Source organism: Halichoerus grypus, chromosome X (assembly GCF_964656455.1).
Source record: "Halichoerus grypus chromosome X, mHalGry1.hap1.1, whole genome shotgun sequence".
NCBI classification, from domain to species: Eukaryota; Metazoa; Chordata; class Mammalia; order Carnivora; family Phocidae; genus Halichoerus; species Halichoerus grypus.
In genome coordinates, this window is record NC_135727.1 from 106,872,884 (window position 1) to 106,885,373 (window position 12,490).

The following is a 12,490-nucleotide window of genomic DNA, read 5'->3' on the forward strand; positions in this document are numbered from 1 at the left end:
CTCACTCTCTCTCTCTCTCTCTCTGTCAAATAAATAAATAAAATCTTTTAAAAATGTTGAAATTAATATCTTAATTTTATAAGCACATCTAGGGACCTCATTCAGGTTTCAATAATTTTGTGAAATATATTTTTCTACTCACTAGATGGCAATGATATCTCCCCCTTCCACTCCATTAAGACAACCAAAAATATCTACAGATATTGCCAGATGTCCAGTTGGGGGTAAAATCACCTCTGACTGAAAATCACTGAGCAACAATGTTGATTTCAGTATTGTTTTTAAAAACTAAAAATTATAAATAATATAAACATTCCCAAATAGGTGTTGATTAACAAATTATTACAAATTCACAAGGTGGAATACTATTCAATCTTTTAAAACTTAAGTTATAGAAGAATATGCGGTGTTCAGGAAGATCTTTCCCATATATTGTTAAGGGAAACTGTTATATTACAAAACAGTATTTTTTATAATTTGTGCGTAGGTACTAAAAAAACTTAGTGGACAAATGTAAACAGTAGTTCTCTCTTTATGCGGTGAAATCAGAACTATTTGTTCTGCTTTGTTTATCTATATTTTAAAACATTCTGCAATAATAGTACACTACTCTTAAATAAGAATACAAACAAATATGCTTTATTGTTGCCTTTTGAAACAATAACTTGAAAAATAATTTCCCAAAGATCTGAGAAAGAGCTACTTTGAACTGAAAGAAAATGAAAACACTAATTCAAAAAGATATATGCACCCCTATATTTATTGCAGCACTATTTACAATAGCCAAGATATGGAAGCAACTCAAGCGTCCATTGACAAATAAATGAATAAGGAAGATGTGGGGTGTGTATCTGTGTGTGTGTATACCCATACACAAACATATACATACAGTGCAATATTACTCAGTCATGAAAAAGGATGAGCTCTTGCCATTTGTGACAATGTGGACAGACCTAGAGGGTATTATGGTAAGTGAAGTAAGTCAGACGGAGAAAAGACAAATACCATATGATTTCATTCATATGTGGAATCTAAAAAACAAATGAATAAACAAAGAAAAAGCAGAATCAGACCTATAAATACAGAAAAAAACTGGTGGTTGCCAGAGGGGAGAGGGGTGGGGAGGTGGGCAAAATAGGTGAAGAGGAGTGGGAGATATAGGCTTCCAGTTAAGGAACAAATAAGTTACGGGATGAAAGATACAGCACATGGAATATAGTCAATGGTATTAGAATAGTGCTGTATGCGGACAGATGATAGTATACTTGTGAGCATAGCATGATGTATAGATTTACTTAATCACTCACTATGTTGTACACCTGAAATTAATGTAATACTGTACGTCAACTATACTCAAATAAAAAAAAAGAGTTACTTTAAGGTAGGATTTCAATTTGCAGATCCAATCAAAACATGTTACCAAGATAGCTGCCCACATTGTCTAATCATAAATTGATCTTAATTGGAAATGATACTCTGGAAGGTACAGGCTGAATTTTTAATGAACCACATCAGGTCATGCAAGTTGTCTGCCTTGTTGCCTTGCTGCTTTCTTTCTTTCCTTCCTTCCTTCCTCCCTCCCTCTTTCCCTCCTTCCCTCCCTCCTTCCCTCCCTTCTCCCTTCCTTCCCTCCCGCCTTTTCTTCCTTTTAACAACAAAGTGTTTAATATCTTCCTGTTTCTGAAGGGTGTAAAGCACAAAAGAATCTTAGTCATTGGGATTTTGCTCTCCCAACAGCCAGAAGTGAAAAGGTTAGCAAAATGAGAACTTAAAAAATTATTAATAGGTCTATTTTACCTTGAACCTGAACACATACTTATAATGTAAAACAAGACCATATCTAACATGAGATGTGACTCGTATAATATTCAAGCTAATGTTATTTACAGTAAACTTGCTTGTTTGAAATTCTATTTTTTCCCTGCCTTTCAGACATTTTGCAAAGATTCATTTGTACATTTCCTTTTCTAAATTTTGTAGCAAGATCATAAGAGCAGAATCCATTATTCAACGTTGATTTTATTTAGCAATGACTGGATCTGTGTTTGTTTCAAATGCTCACAATCACTGCTAACTGCATTCTGAGAGCCCTGGTGGGTCTGACTATTTTAATCATCTTTACTTCTCAGGCGATCATCTTCTTAGCCTTTATTTGCCATAACTTCCTCAAGGTTTGCTTGAGTAGCACCAACTCTAGCAGCCTCTCAAGATGACTATGGGCTATTTAATTATGAATTGAAAAATTGAGCCTGTTAGCATGAAATAAAGAGCAACAATTCCCTCACTATACCTCCAAGGGACGCACAAATCTTTAAATGTTGTGTGGGAGGCCTCCACATAAACACAATATATACTGTTTCAAAAATCATGGCGACCCCTAAAGACATTTAAATCAAACTGCACTAACATCTGGTTTACCATAAATCAAAATTTAGATGCTATGTTTAAAGGGTCATTTGCTGTTTAAAGGAAGAATTTTAACAAAGGAAATAGAGTAATTTTAAAAATTGTGGGTGTCAACTAGAAACACTCCCCTGATAACCTCACCATACATTTATTCTCATGACATATCTTTTCATCCCAGGAGATGCTAACCTATTTTGGATAACTTGTAAATCCCTTTCCTCTGGAGCACTGACAAGATGACTCTCTTGATATTTAGCAAAAAGCTATAGATCTTGGATTGAAGTAAAGTAGACTTACTTTACCTTTATCAGCAATGTGCAAACTTCCTATGTTGCGGAAATATCATTAGTGTCAACAGTAACAAGCTTCCCAGTATTCCAATGGGTCATTTCACAAAGTAAAATAAATTTGAAAAAGAAACAATGCAATTTTTACTCATGATAGACTCAGACTATGCAGTTTGATTGTTACTGAAATTTACTGCAACAGACTCAACTTTATTTTCTGTCTACTTTTTGAAAATGACGTATCTCTAAATGCCTATTCAAAAGTCATAAACTCAGTGCTTAAATATTTTTCTACATTTCACCTTCATCTGTAAGAAGCAACCAGGAGAATCTGTAGAACTAAAACTACCTTGGTTGTTAAGAAGCAGTAACTTGGACACTCTCCTTAGCACAGAGCATTTTAATAGTGCCTTTGGCAGTGGTGGCAAGTTAAAGAACAGATGGGCAGGGAGGACAAGAAGGGCCCCACTTTGATAGTGTTATTCCAGGCAGAGACATCTAATGAGTAACAAAAAGAAAGGCACAGGACAGCTCTGAAGCTAATTCTTGCCCTAGTGGAAAACCACTTCACAAACATATTTGAAGCTTCTTCAATTTGTCGCTCTTTTTTTCTCATCTTCGGTTCATTTCATTTTCATAGTAAAACAGAGTCGGGGAACTGAAGACAAAGATAATGAAGGGGAGGAAATCGCATCACAGGTTATAATATGTACACTGTGCTCTTTGAACCCACTTCTCACAACCAGATGGCTTGTTAAAGAGTGATTTCCAAAATTAATTGTGTACACATCATCTGGGGATCTTGTTAAAATGTATATTGTCATTATGTCTGGAGTGGGGCCTAAGATTCTGCATTCTTGATAAGCTCCCTAGTGCTGCTGCTGCTGCTGGCCTGGGGACCACCCCTCAAATAGCAAAGGTGTAAAAGACTTTAACCCATCAGACCCTAAATCCTGTCTAATGTCAAACCATCCAAGTAGAGTCGTCTCCCCCTACATTGAAAATAAATGAACAAAATCATAGGCCAAATAAACCTCACATCAAAGCACATTTAACAGGTCTGCTCTCTCATTTCATTCACAACTCATTTAATCTTAATAAAAATTTCCAGAACTAAGGAATATTACCCCCACTTCCTGGGTGAGGGGACTGAGGAATAAAAGTGTTAAGGAGCCTGTCAAAAGTCACATGCCTGGAAAGGGATGAAGCAACATTTTGCACTGAGGTTTCATTTCTTCTCATCTAGCTCCTGTGAATAGTATTTTATATGAATAAAAAGGCTTTCATACACATGAACACATTTGATCCTCATAATATATGCCTTGTGAGAGAAGTATGAAAGACCTTATTATGCTCATTTTGTAGATGGGGAAAGTAAGGCAGGAAAGATTAAAGAGGATGGCAATGTCCCAGAGCTAATTAGCAACAGAGCTAGAGCTGTCGCTGACTCCTTCTAATCCCCAGTCCTTGTCTCTTTTGTATCCTTATCATGCTACTCGACAGTAATCAATTTGTAAACTAGAATAAAACAACAACAACAACTGGGAATGTCCTTCAGAAATTTCCAACGGAATTAGCATTATTTATAAACTAAGCCTATTAAATTAACTTCGAAAAAGGAAATACTAGTATGTAGGTTTCATTTCATTTTCAAAGGTCTCAAAATGTAAATTCCCAATGATTGCTCAGTCTTACGTGACATCCCGGGTGAGAGGGTGGCAAGGGGGTACAGATCATACTCTGTTAGCCATAAGGGTCTTTGTAATTACCTGATTTCATTTTCATGCTTTATACTCAAATTTGAATTGCTTTTCTTGATTTTAAAGGTCTATCCTGGGTGGCCGGAAGTAAAACCCATTTCAAGGGAATCTCCTTCATTTTATTTAACAAAAATAGTATTCATTTTGTTCTACAGATATTTAAATTCTGTATCTTCACTCTTTCTCTCAGCTCGCTCTTTTCTATCAGTATTTAAATGTAAGCATCTTCCTCCCATAGTAAAATAAAAGACTCTCCTTTTAACCCATGTGCTGTTACATATACCACTCTATTTCCCTCCTTTTCTCCAAAGACAAATATGGTTTTTTTTAAGTATTTATTTATTTATTTGACAGAGAGAGACACAGCGAGAGAGGGAACACAAGCAGGGGGAGTGGGAGAGGGAGAAGCAGGCCTCCCGCCGAGCAAGAAGCCCAATGCGGGGCTTGATCCCAGGACCCTGGGATCATGACCTGAGCCGAAGGCAGATGCTTAATGACTGAGCCACCCAGGCGCCCCGACAAATATGTTTAAAGATCTGTTTATATACATTATCTCCCCTTCTCTATGTTATTCCTTAACCTGCTATAGTTCAGATTCTGCCCTCATCACTCCACTGAAACCACTATCCCTAAAGTCATCAATTTACCCACATATTGGTTAAGTCCATGGGATCAACTGACTTTCCAGCAGCATTTGATGGGTTTACTGCTCCTTTCCTTTGTGAAATTCACCCCTCCACCCCCAACTTCTGAAGCTGAAGTCGCTACTGAGTTTCTTCTAACTTCCATGTTTGTTTTTTCTCAGCTACCACTACATACAAATTTCTTTTCCAGTGTTCAGTCCTCATTAATTTATTCAGTCCTCAAATATTTATTGAGGCATACTCTGTTGAGTTATGCTAGGTGCTGGGAATAAAACTGATTAAAAAGCAACTGACATTGGGAATTCCAGTTCAAGATGGCAACATAGAAAGACTCTGAACTCACCTCCTCCGTGGAACATATCAAATTACACTTATTAATGGAACAATCGCTCCTGAAGAAGAACTGAGGGCTGAGTGAACAACTACTAAACAACCAAAGATAGAGAGAAGAGCTAGAGAAATGGAGATACAATAACAAAGGGAACCCCCACCCTCTATGCTGCAAAAAGCAAAGAGGAGGGATAATGCTGAGGGTCCAGGAACAGATTCCTTTGACCATGGGCACAGAAAAAAATGATGTGGTTTAAAAGAGCAACTAGCATATAAAAGAGAAAACACTAGAACTCTGCCAAGCAGCAGAGGAGCTGTGGGAATGCTCTCCAGGTCAGAGGGGCTGGAGAATGACATGGTTTACATATCCACCCCACCTTAAAAGCTTAGACTGGAGCATGGTCTGGACACCATAATGGGTGAGTCTGGTGATCTCAGTGAGCCTGCAACCTCAGCAGGCACAGAAGCCATTGGGACACAGAGAAAAAGCCACAGTTTAAAAAGGCCAAGGGGCTGCAGGAACTTCTCTCCGCCTTAAAAGAGTAACTAGCATATATAGCCACAGCTCTAGTCAGCCAGCCAAAGTCAGCAATCACACACAGTGTACATGGGGAACACCACACACAAGACCATTCCTTCAAGTTTAGGAGAAGTGGCCATTTCACCTAATCCACAGAAACAAACAGAGAGACAAGCAAAATGGGGAGATAGAGAAATATGCTGCAAAAGAAAGAACAAGAAAAAAGCTCAGAAAAAAAAAAAGAATTAAATGAAACAAAAATAACCAATATGCCTGATATAGAATTTAAAGTAATGATCATTAAGATACTCACTGGGCTGGGGGCGCCTGGGTGGCTCAGTTGTTAGGTGTCTGCCTTCGGCTCAGGTCATGATCTCAGGGTCCTGGGATCGAGCCCTGCATCGGGCTCCCTGCTCCGCGGGAAGCCTGCTTCTCCCTCTCCCACTCCCCTTGCTTGTGTTCCCTCTCTCGCTGTGTCTCTCTCTGTCAAATAAATTTTAAAAATCTACTAAAAAAAAAAAAAAGATACTCACTGGGCTGGAGAAAAGAGTGGAAGAACTCAGTGAGACCTTCAATAAAGAGACAGAAAAATATTCAAAGCACCAGAGTTCAAGAATACAAAAACTGAAATAAAAAATTCACCAGAGGTAACCAACAGTAGACTAGAGGATGCAGAAGAATGTATCAGCGATCTGGAAGACAAGCTGAACAGCAAAAAGACAAAAAAAAATGTGAAAAAAGAGAGGATAGATTAAGAGATCTCCTGGACAACATCAAGCAAATATTTGCATTAAAGGGTCTCAGAAGAGAGAGAAAGGTGTAGAAAATTTATCTGAAGAAATAATAACTGAAAACTTCCCTAACAAAGGGAAGGAAACAGACATCCAAGCCCAAGAAGTACAGACAATTCCAAACAAGATGAACCCAAGGAGGTTCACACCATGGCATATAATAATTAAAATGTCAGAGGTTAAAGATGGAGAGAGAATCTTAAAAACAGCTAGAGAGAAACAAAAAGTTACCTATAATGGAAACCTACTAGGCCATTAGCTGATTTTTCAGCAGGAATTTTGCAGGCCAGAAGAGAGTGGAATGATATATTCAAAGTGCTGAAAGGAAAAAAAACCTACAAGCAAGAATACTCTACTGCAAGGTTATCCTTCAAATTTGAAAAAGAGATAAAGAGATTCCCAGACAAACAGAAGATAAAGGAGTACATCACCACTAAACCAGTCTTACAAGAAATGTCAAGGGGATTTCTTTAAGTGGAAAAGAATGGCCATAATCAGATGTAAGAAAATTATGAATAAAAAGATGTAAAATATGACAACATATACATAAAATGTGGAGAAGGGAGTAAAAACAGAAGAGAAGGAGAAAAACAAAGATTTCTTTTTTAGAATGTGTTTGAACTGAAATGACCATCAAATTAATATAGATTGCTATTTACTTAGGATGTTATATATAAACCTCATGGTAATCACAAACACAAAACCTATGACAAATACACAATAAATAAAGTGAAAGAAAGCCAAACATAATGCTGTAGATACTCATCTATCACAAAGAATGAGATGAAGAGAACAGAACAAAGAAGAACTACAAAAACAACTAGAAAACAAATTTTTTAAATGGAAATAAGTACATAGCTATCAATAATTACTTTAAATGTAAATGGCCTAAATGATCCAATCAAAATACACAGTGTGGTGGAATGGATAAAAAAACAAAACCCATCTACATGCTGCTTACAGAAGACTCACCTAAAACCTAAAGACACGTACAGACTGAAAGTGAAGGGATGGAAAAACATTCACTGTGCTTCCATGAAGCAAAAAAACCAGCCAGGGTAGCAATACTCATAGCAGACAAAAAAAAAACAAAAAACAAAAAACACACACACACACACAAAACACTTTAAAACAAAGACTGACAAGAGACAAAGAAGGGCACTGCATAATGATAAAGGAATCAATTCAGCAAGAAGATACAACAATTGTAAATATCTATGCAACCAACACTAGAGCACCTAAATACTAGGTGCAAATATTAATGGACAGAAAGAGGCATTGATAATAATATATAAATAGTAAGGAACTTTAACACTCAACTTACATCAGTGGATAGATCATCTGGACAGAAAATCAACAAAGACACAATGTCTTTGAATGACACACTGGACCAGATGGACATAACAAATATATACAGAACATTCCATCAAAACCCAACAGAATACATATTTTCAAGTGCTCATGGAACATTCCCCAGAAGAGATCACATATTACACCATAAAACAAGTGTCAATAAATTTAAGATGACTGAAATAATGCCATGCATCATTTCTGATCACAATGGTATAAAACTAGAAATAAATCACAAGAAGAACACTGGAAAAACACAAAAACGTGGGGACTAAACAACATGACATTAAACAACCAATGGGTCAAGGAAACAATCAAAGAAGAAATTAGTGGCACCTGGGTGGCTCAGTCGGTTAAGCATCCAACTCTTGATTTCAGCTTGGGTCATGATCTCAAGGTCGTGAGATTGAGCCCTGTATCAGGTTCTGCACTCAATGGGGAGTCTGCCTGAGATTCTCTCTCTTCCTCCCCCTCTACACAATCCCCCCAGCTCGTGCATGAGCTTGCTCTCAAATAAATAAAACTTTAAAAACAGAAGAAATTTAAAAATACATCGAGAAAAATGAAAATGAAAAGACAATGGTTCAGTCTTTGGAACAGAGTGAAAGCAGTTCTAAGAGTGAAGTATATAATTATACAGGCTTACCTCAAGAAACAAGAAAAAAGTTCAAATAAACAATCTAACCTTACATCTAAAGGAACTATAAAAAGAAGAATGAAGACCAAGGGGAGGAGGACAAAGGAAATAATAAAGATCAGAGCAGAAAAAAATGCCATAGAGACTTTAAAAAAAACAAGAGAAAAAAACCAATGAACTCAAGAGCTGGTTCTTTGAAAAGATAAACAAAATGGACAAAACTTTAGTTGGACACACAAGGGAAAAAAAAAAAAGAGAGAGAAAGGACCCAAACAAATAAAAACAAAAATGAGAGAGGAGAAGTAACAACTGACATCACAGAAATACAAAGGATTGTAAGAGAATACTATGAAAAATGATACACCAACCAACTGGATAACCTAGAAAAGATGGTTAAACTCCTAGAAACATAGAACATCCCAAGACTGAATCAGGAAGAAAGAAAAAATTTGAACAGACTTATTACTAGTATAAAATTGAATCAGTAATAAAAAAAGTACCAAAAAATAAAAGTCCAAGACCACATTGATTCACAGGTGAATTCTACCAAACATCCTCAAAATATTCCGAAAAACAGAAGAGGAAGGAACGCTTCTGAATACATTCTATGAGGCTAGCATTACCCTAATACTAAAAGTAGACAAAGACACCACAAATAAAGAAAACTACAGGCCAATATCTCTGATGAACAGAGATGCAAAAATCCTCAGCAAAATATTAATAAAACAAATCCAACAATACATTAAAAAGATCATTCACCACAATCAGGTGGGATTTATTCCTGGGATACAAAGATAATACAATATTTGCAAATCAATCATCATCATATACCGTATCAACAAAACAAAGGGTAAAAATCATAATCATCTCAATAGATGCAGAAAAAGCATCTAGCAAAATTCAACATGCATTCATGATAAAAACTCTCAATAGAGTAGGTTTAGAGGGAACATACCTCAACATAGTAAAGGACACATGAGAAAAACCCACAGCTAACATCATATTCAATGGTGACAAACTGAGAGCTTTTCTTCTAATATCAGGAAAAAGACAAGGATGTCCACTCTCACCACTTTTACTCAACATAGTACTGGAAGTCTTGGCAACAGCAATCACACAAGACAAAGAAATTATAGAGGTATCCATATTGATAAAGAAGAAAGTTACTGGCACTATTTGCAGATGACATAATACTATATATAGAAAATCCCAAAGATTCCAACAAAAAAACTACTAGCAGTAATAAATGAATTCAGTAAAGTGCCAGGATACAAAATTAATACCCAGAAATTGGTAGCATTTCTATACTCTCACAGTGAAGTCACAGAAATAAAAAATTTAAAAAACAACACCATTATAACTGCACCAAAAAGAATAAAATAACTAGGAATAAAATTAACCAAAGAGGTAAAAGACCTGTCCTCCAAAAACTATAAAACACTAATGAAAGAAATTGAAGATGACACAAATGGAAAGATATTCCATGCTCATGAATTGGAAGAACCAATATTGTTTAAATGTCCATATTACCCAAAGCAATACAGAGATTTAATGCAATCCCTATTAAAATATCAATAGCATTTTTCACAAAACTAGAACAAATAATATTAAAATTTGTATGGAACCACAAAAGACCCCAAATAGCCAAAGCATTCCTGAGAAAGGACCCAGCTCGAAGTATCACAAGTATCACAGTCTCCGATTTCAAGATATAATACAAAGCTGTAGCAATCAAAACAGTATGGTACTGGCACAAAAATCGGACATATAGATGAATGGAACAGAATAGAGACACCAGAGATAAACCCACACTTTTAGGTCTAATTAACCTATGAGAAAAGAGGCAAGAATATACAAAGGGGAACAGACAGTCTTTTCAATAAATGATGGTGGGAAACCTGGACAGCTACATGTAAAAGAATAAAACCAGACTATTTCCTAATACCATACACAAAAATAAACTCAAGTTGTATTAAAGTCCTAAATGTGAGACCTGAAACCATAAAAACCCTAGGAGAGAACACAAGCAATAATATCTCTGACATCAGCCACAGAAACATTTTTCCAGATATGTCTCTTACAGCAAGGGGAATATAAGCAAAAATCAACTATCAGGACTATACCAAAATAAAAAAAATTTTGCAGAGCAAAAGAAACCATCAACAAAACAACCTACTGAAAGGGAGAAGATATTTTCAAATGATACATTCAATAAGGGGTTAATATCCAAAACATATAAAGAACTTATATAACTCAACACCAAAAAACAAATCCCATTAAAAAATGGGCAGAGGACCTGAATAGACATTTGTCCAAAGACATACAGATGGCTAACAGACAAATGAAAAGTTGCTTAACATCACTAATCAGGGAAATGCAAATCAAAACCACAATGAGATATCACCTCACACCTGTTAGAATGGCTAAAATAAAAAACACAGGAAATAAAAAGTGTTGATGAAGATGTGGGAAAAAAGGGAACTTCTGTGCATTGTTGGTGGGAATGTAAATTGGTACAGCCACTATGGAAAATAGTATGGAGGTTCCTTACAAAACTCAAATTAGAGGCCGAGTCACTGAGCCACTGCCTCCCCCTTGAGCCCCCTTGCATCTGGACGCTCCGTCCCCCAACCCCCCACCTCGCCTTCTCCCATCACTGCCTTCCTCAGGCTGTTTCCACCAAGGAAAAGGAATCGTACTGTATGTCCAATATCCAGAACCTCCATTCTTTCGACCCCTTTGCTGATGCAAGTAAGGGTGATGAGCTGTTTCTTGCTGGCACTGAGGATTATATCCATATAAGAATTCAACAGAGGAATGGCAGGAAGACCCTTACTACTGTCCAAGGGATCACTGATAATTATGATAAAAAGAAACCAGTGAAGGCGTTTAAGAAGAAATTTGCCTGCAATGGTACTGTAATTGAGCATCCAGAATATGGAGAAGTAATTCAGCTACAGGGTGACTAGCGCCAAGAACATATCCCAGTTCTTGGTATACACTGGACTGGCTAAGGATGACCAGCTGAAGGTTCATGGGTTTTAAGTACTTTTGGCTCACTGAAGCTTAAGTGAGGATTTCCTTGCAATGAGTAGAATTTCCCTTCTGTCCCTTGTCACAAGTTTAAAAACTTCACAGCTTGTATAATGTAACTATTTGGGGTCTGCTTTTAACTTGGACTAGTGTAACTCCTTCATGCAATAAACTAAAAAGAGCCAAAAAAAAATTCAAAATAGAAATACCATATGATCCAATAATTCCACTATTGGCTATTTACACAAAGAAAATTGAAAACACTAACTGAAAAAGATATATGCACCCCTATGCATATTTCAGCATTATTTACAATAGCCAAGATATGAAAACAGCCTACGTGTCCATGAAGAAATGAAAAGATAAGGAAAATATGATATACATACCTACAACAGAATATTATACAATCATAAAAAGGATGGCTTCATGCCAGTTGCAACATTAATGGACCTAGAGGGTATTATGCTAAGTGAAATAAGTAAGGCTGAGAAAGACAAATACCATATGATTCGATTTATGAAGAATAAACAAAACAAAAAGCAGAATCAGACCTATAAATGCAGAGAACAAGCTGATGGTTGCCAGAGGACAAGAGGGTAGATGGTTGGACAAAATGGACACAGGGAGAAGGTAATACATGTCTGCAGTTATAGAATGAGTAAGTCATGGGAATAAAAGGCAGGGACAGTCAATGATATTGTAATAGTGATGAAATAGAACAGACGGTAACTA

The 12,490-nt window shown here is 36.5% G+C and overlaps 1 pseudogene; it reads left to right on the forward strand.

Annotated features, from left to right (window-relative positions):
- The first annotated feature begins 11,427 nt into the window (after positions 1-11,427).
- Positions 11,428-11,945, forward strand: LOC118554952 (eukaryotic translation initiation factor 1 pseudogene; annotated as a pseudogene).
- Positions 11,946-12,490: the final 545 nt, after the last annotated feature.